We start from the raw sequence: 7,217 nt of genomic DNA on the forward strand, positions 1-7,217 counted from the left end.
TAGTTACCGACATTTTTTCATTTTAAGAAATCTTTGAATTGGCTTTACAGAATTGCAAGTTTTTGGTCTAGAATTAAAGTACGCACAAAAATCTACACCGCGACACACGATTTCATATCGGGAACGAAAAAAAATTAAAAATTTTACTAATTTGGGCACATACAGCTGTCATCTGACGTCAATAACAAAATTACTGCAGTTTATATATATATATATATATATATATGGGGCATTCCATGCCAAATCAACCAATGATTGACCCCGACCATTTTTGATTTGGCTGATAATTTTTTGTGTTTTTGCACTAAATGAAAGTAGCTTTCATGATTTTTTGTAGATTTTTATCTCTACTCATACTTAAGTTATGGATTTTTGAAAAAAAATGCAGTTTAAAATTTGGCAAATTTCAAATGCTTGTAACTTTAAGAAGAAAAAAGATATTGTAAAAAACAAGGTGGGCTTTCTTTTCGTTTTTCTCTGTACTTTTCGAAGAAAATATCGAAAAAATGTTTAATGGGCAATATGACTGTTTTTTTTAAGGATTTAAGTAAAAAATGTTTGTTTTTCTCAGTGCGACCGTTTTGATTTTTTTCAAAAAATCTCACAAATTCTAGACTTAATTTCGAAATTTTCAAGACCTATAAGAAAATGGGATTCCAATAACTTCGATTTTTTAAGGGACTTTTTCTTCATTTTTTTTCGAAAATATTTTTTTAAAAATAAGATAGACTCTACCGATAGCTATAAAAAAATTTGATAAATTTATAGACAGCAATCCTGAAATTTCTATCTATGGGTAAAGAGGAAATTCGAATATTTTCTATTTTTTAATTGCATTTTTACTTATTTTTATTATTAAATTACTTTTTTTTAATAGAATATTATAAATTGGGGAACTTTAACGGTTAGCATGTAACAATTAAATCATATAGTTAATGAAAAAAACACATATATTATCTGTAAAATTAGCAATCAGATTTATTTGAAAATAAAATAAATAAATCAAAATCAAAATTAAAGATAAACATAAAATAAATGATAAATATATCAAAAAATTATGCCATATAACTATTTATTTATTTTTATTTTTTTTAATTATCTTATGTAATTTTACATCATTACATCGAGAGAATATTTTCACATTTACATTTCCATTCTTATCAGGTATAACGCAATGAATTTTGTGTGTTTCCGGTATACGTTTAGCACTTGACTTGAAAAATGAAGAATTACTGAAGCACTGGAAATTTTATTTTTCAAATTTTTAGCCTGGAAACCTCTATTTGAATTTTGAAAAATGTTTTATGAGTAGAATGTATTACTTTTTTAATACCAGCACAGGGATTCTCTAACTCCTTAACATCAACATTTTTCAAAATTCAAATAGAGGTTTCCAGGCTAAAAATTTGAAAAATAAAGTTTCCAGTGCTTCAGTAATTCTTCATTTTTCAAGTCAAGTGCTAAACGTATACCGGAAACACACAAAATTCATTGCGTTATACCTGATAAGAATGGAAATGTAAATGTGAAAATATTCTCTCGATGTAATGATGTAAAATTACATAAGATAATTAAAAAAAATAAAAATAAATAAATAGTTATATGGCATAATTTTTTGATATATTTATCATTTATTTTATGTTTATCTTTAATTTTGATTTTGATTTATTTATTTTATTTTCAAATAAATCTGATTGCTAATTTTACAGATAATATATGTGTTTTTTCATTAACTATATGATTTAATTGTTACATGCTAACCGTTAAAGTTCCCCAATTTATAATATTCTATTAAAAAAAAGTAATTTAATAATAAAAATAAGTAAAAATGCAATTAAAAAATAGAAAATATTCGAATTTCCTCTTTACCCATAGATAGAAATTTCAGGATTAAAGTCTATAAATTTATCAAATTTTTTTATAGCTATCGGTAGAGTCTATCTTATTTTTAAAAAAATATTTTTTTAAAAAAATGAAGAAAAAGTCCCTTAAAAAATCGAAGTTATTGGAATCCCATTTTCTTATAGGTCTTGAAAATTTCGAAATTAAGTCTAGAATTTGTGAGATTTTTTTGAAAAAAATCAAAACGGTCGCACTGAGAAAAACAAACATTTTTTACTTAAATCCTTAAAAAAAAACAGTCATATTGCCCATTAAACATTTTTTCGATATTTTCTTCGAAAAGTACAGAGAAAAACGAAAAGAAAGCCCACCTTGTTTTTTACAATATCTTTTTTCTTCTTAAAGTTACAAGCATTTGAAATTTGCCAAATTTTAAACTGCATTTTTTTTCAAAAATCCATAACTTAAGTATGAGTAGAGATAAAAATCTACAAAAAATCATGGAAGCTACTTTCATTTAGTGCAAAAACACAAAAAATTATCAGCCAAATCAAAAATGGTCGGGGTCAATCATTGGTTGATTTGGCATGGAATGCCCCATATATATATATATAATGACACCCAGGCGCGGTAGGGACAACATGTAGGAACAATATTGTGTAAATAAAACTAAGATTCAACGTCTAGAAAAAAGATTTTCTAAAATGAAGGTTTATTAAGCAAAAGCACGTTCAGCTGATAGGATAAGCAGTATTGCGTGTAGCGAGAGATGGCGCAGCAATCGAACAAAGACAGATGCCTCTTGTTAGACAAGGACAGATATAGACCCACACAGCACACTGTATCCTGAGGATATCCCAAATTGACCAAGATTTCCAAATACGATCCCACGGATATCACAGCAGGTCATCCCGGGATATTCCAATAAGATATCGTGAGATATCCTATTATGATCTCAGGATATCTAAATATTCTGTCAAATCCGTTGGCTTTGCATAAGATATCTTACGAGATCTTCTGAAGGATATCCTTTAGGATATACTATGCTTTGCATAAGATATCTTAAAACTAAAAGATTATAGCACATATCTTTTGCACGTCAGTACAATTTAAATATCATTTTCGAATTAATTTCATAATTATATAATTAATTCTATAATTGAAAAATGTGAAACACTATTTTTTGGAAAGTATTGTATTTATTATATTTAATCCGTTATGTTACGAAAAACGTATGTATATATTATATATATAAAACATTTAAAATATAAAATGTCTACTTATTTTATATATCTTCATTAATTTTTATAGACGAGAGAGAGAGAGAGAGAGAGAGAGAGAGAGAGAGAGAGAGAGAGAGAGAGAGAGAGAGAGTAGAGAGAGAGAGAGAGAGAGAGAGAGAGAGATAGAGAGAGAGAGAGAGAGAGGAGAGGAGAGAGAGAGAGAGAGAGAGAGAGAGAGAGAGAGAGAGAGAGAGAGAGAGAGAGAGAGAGAGAGAGAGAGAGAGAGAGAGAGAGAGGAGAGAGAGAGAGAGAGAGAGAGAGAGAGAGAGAGGAGAGAGAGAGAGAGAGAGGAGAGAGAGAGAGAGAGAGAGAGAGAGAGAGAGAGAGAGGAGAGAGAGAGAGAGAGAGAGAGAGAGAGAGAGAGAGAGAGAGAGAGAGAGAGAGAGAGAGAGAGAGAGAGAAGCTGCTGGCAATTCGGGCATTTCTCATTGGTCAAGAGACGAAATCGCAATCGCAGTCGCGGCCGCGAGCCGCTAGTGTGATACGGGCTTTACGCGGTACGCGGCAAATACATCATTATACCGGTTGCGGTGCACGTTATCTCCAGGTATCGAGTTTTACGTTCAGTCTACGCTTATTATATTTATACGTTTATTTTCTATATTATTGAATTGCCTGCAATGATTTAACTTCTACAGTTCAATACCGTATATTATCGTTGAAGGGAAAAGGAACAAAAGCTAACTTGCGCACTGTCCTGACCTGTTCAGGCAAGATCTGTGTTGCACAAAGAATCGATGGTGTGTAACATTGATATACATCACGTTGCTTCACGTATTAATACCGTCTAGTGCATACAGCCTCTCTCTTGTGTAGATATAAGAAGATATACATCGAATATATCCAAGGTATGGTCTTTTAATATGCTTACGTTTGTTTGTGTGCTATTATATGCCAGTGCACGTGATCTCCGGGTCTCGCGCCTTACGTTTGGTATACGTACTTATCATATCTATAGTTTATTTTTTATATTACTGAATTGCCAATGATTTAACTTTTACAGCGTTGAAGGGAAAAGGAACGAAAGTTAACTTGTACACTAGTCTAAGCTGGTCAGGCAAGACCTGTTGCACAAAGGATCGATGGTGTATAATATTGACATACATCACGTTGCTTTACGTACAAATATCGTCTAGTGCATACAGCTTCTCTCTTGTATAGATATCAGAAGATATACAACGAATATATCCAAGGTTGGTATTGAATTTGGCGATGAACGGTATATAAAGGGGTCCTTTTTTAAATATTGGGCTGTTTCTAATTTTATTATATTCTTCAGTCTTTTCTACCTTTATTTCATATATAATACTTTAAGATTTGGTTGATTATCGGTATATCTAATAATCGGTAAAAGGGTTCTTTCTTTATAAAATTTTGAATTTTTTGAGGATTGGTGAAGAGATTACTGATTTCTGCTTAAAAAGTGTATAAAATGTACATGTAATTTTATATAGAGTATCATTAAAATAAAGTTGTTTTGAATTTTACGAGGGTCGGTGAAAGGGTTATCGATTTTTGCTTAAAAAATGTGTAAGTTATTTGATGGATAGAATATTATTTAAGGAAGGTATTGAATTTGGCGATGATTAGTGAAAAAGTTACCGATTTCTGCTCAAAAAGTTATATGTATAAGTTGTATATGTAATTTTATATAGAGTATCATTAAAAGAAGGTATTGAATTTGGCGATAATCAGTAAAAAGGTTCTTTCTTGATAAAATTTTGAATTTTTTTAGAAATGCCCATGGTTGCTCTAACTTTTGTAAATTTTGAAATATTGGACTATTTCTAATTTTATTATATTCTTCAGTCTTTTTTACCCTTATTTCATATATAATTCTTTAAGATTTGGTTGATCAGTTCTTGAGTTAAAGGCATTTAAAATTTTGAAAAATTCAATATAAAGAAAGAACCTTTTTAACGATTATCGCCAAATTCAATACCAACCTTTTTTTAATAATACTCTATATAAAATTACATGTATAACTAATACATGTAACTTTTTAAGCAAAAATTGGTAACTCCTTCACCGATCCTCGCCAAATTCAATACCTTTCTTAAATGATACTTTATCCATCAAATAACTTGCACATTTTTTAAGCAGAAATCGGTAACCCTTTCACCTCGCAAAATTCAAAACAACCTTTTTTTAAATAATACTCTATATAAAATTACATGTAGATCTTAAACACTTTTTAAGCAGAAATCAGTAATCTCTTCACCGATCCTCGCCAAATTAAATAACAATCTTCCTTTAATGATACTCTATCCATCAAATAACTTAAGGTAGATTGAGGCGAATCGGATTAATATAAGTTTTAGGACAATTTTCGTTAGTGTTTTATTTTAAAAAAGCTATTTTATTGTGCTAATTAGTAATCCGATTTGCCTCGGTCTACCCTATACATTTTTTAGGCTGAAATCCTAACCCTTGGAAAGTGATTATACATATATACTTTAATTTTTCAGTAACTATAATGCAGATGCATAACGATGCAACGCTACAAGGAATCAAGAAGTGTATAACTGACTGGTTAAGACATGCTAAGGAAAGACATACAAGACAACATTCAACAGGCAATGAGTCGACCAGGAGTAGTAACACCGTAGTTAATGACACGGTCGATTAAATGACAAACGAGGTAGAAAAAAATGTATGCCAATTGCACGCTTGAAATACCAATGCTATTATGTATGTGTTATCGCAATGTCCTTTTATTTTTATTTTTTTATTTTTTATTATCGTGCTCGGCGTCAGCGCAACGTTTATCGCATAATAGTGCGGGAAAACTGACTGTTTTCGTGGAAACGAATGACCTGCCGTGCGTTCTATATCATTATTTCCCTTTTATGAACGGGAGAAAGAGAGGTGTGCTCACTTTGTAACTCTTTTCGCCGCGTTTATTTCTACCGTCGCTGCTTCCGGTAACATCAAGCGCACAAAAAAGGCGAATATTATGTATGTGCGAGCGTACACGTGGGCGAGCTCATCATTCTACAAATATGTTTCAACCAGCAATTAAGCGCTGACAATAAGAAACCACTAGGCTTCCCCCCGATGCCGCTATTGTTATAATCCGGTATATTAATATATTAATACATTTTTAATTGTAGCGCGATAGAAAACATACGGTCTCGGGCAGAGGAGGGAAAAACCAAGTGTCCCTTCATAAAAATTCTAATAGCGTCTTTTCTTTTTTCCTTCTTGAACAAGACCATCCTTGTTGCATAATTAAATATTTTCCCCACGTAAAAGTATATTTTGTTTCGACATGTCTGTGTAACGTAAAAAAAGGACTTAGTCACTCGTGAAAAAGCCGAGACCGTATGTTTCCTGTAGTAATCAGCAACATTACATTTATTGCTGTTATTTTTTAAAAAGTTTAAAAGTACTTTATATATGTACCTCTATTTTTGTACGGTGTACAAAATGTTTTTTCACAACACCTCCACGAAAATGTTCGACTTCCATGCCTGCAATGTAGAGAAAGGCGAAAGTGGCCAATTTCACGCCAGGGCTTACTTTCCTCCCTAGGGAAGAAAATTTACACTTTCCATCCGGTATAGCGGGTGGAAAGTATCAATTTTCTTCTCTAGGGAGGAAAGTAAGCCCTGGCGTGAAATTGGCCACTTTCGCCTCTCTCTACAGGCATGGAAGTCGAACATTTCCGTAAAGGTGTTGTGAAAAATATCGTGTGCACCTCGGGTCGAAAGCTTTTTCAGACTCGTGTGATATGTATTTTTATTTTTACTGATTGTATTCTTTTTTTTAAATTAGAGGTACTTTGTTTAAAAACTATATTCTTTTAATAAATAAAGATTTAATATGCAATGTACAGTATACGTATTTTTTCATGTACATCGTGGACAGAAAGATTAATTTTTTTGTAATACGTTTAGGAATGTGTTTGTTTAATTTTACAATTTATTTTCCAATGGAAGAATTCTTTTATTAAACAAGACGAATGCACATTTCGAAATTTATCACAAAAAAGAAACAATATTTCTGTCCACGATTGTACGATTATCCCCTTTCTGGTTAAACCATAATTTCATTGTATATAAAATATCCATACGATATCCATACGATATC

General features: G+C 31.3%; 1 long non-coding RNA gene across 1 annotated transcript; it reads left to right on the plus strand.

Moving 5' to 3' along the window:
• Positions 1-3,558: 3,558 nt before the first annotated feature.
• LOC139786156 (uncharacterized) lies at positions 3,559-6,960 on the plus strand. The gene is made up of 4 exons (XR_011722195.1): positions 3,559-3,672; positions 3,764-3,973; positions 4,129-4,318; positions 5,594-6,960. It is a non-coding gene; the product is annotated as an uncharacterized lncRNA (long non-coding RNA).
• The last annotated feature ends 257 nt before the right edge of the window (positions 6,961-7,217 follow it).

The sequence above is a fragment of the Temnothorax nylanderi genome, unplaced genomic scaffold, assembly GCF_030848795.1.
Source record: "Temnothorax nylanderi isolate EJ_2023f unplaced genomic scaffold, tnyl_v1.0 TNYL_tig0967_pilon, whole genome shotgun sequence".
NCBI classification, from domain to species: domain Eukaryota; kingdom Metazoa; phylum Arthropoda; class Insecta; order Hymenoptera; family Formicidae; genus Temnothorax; species Temnothorax nylanderi.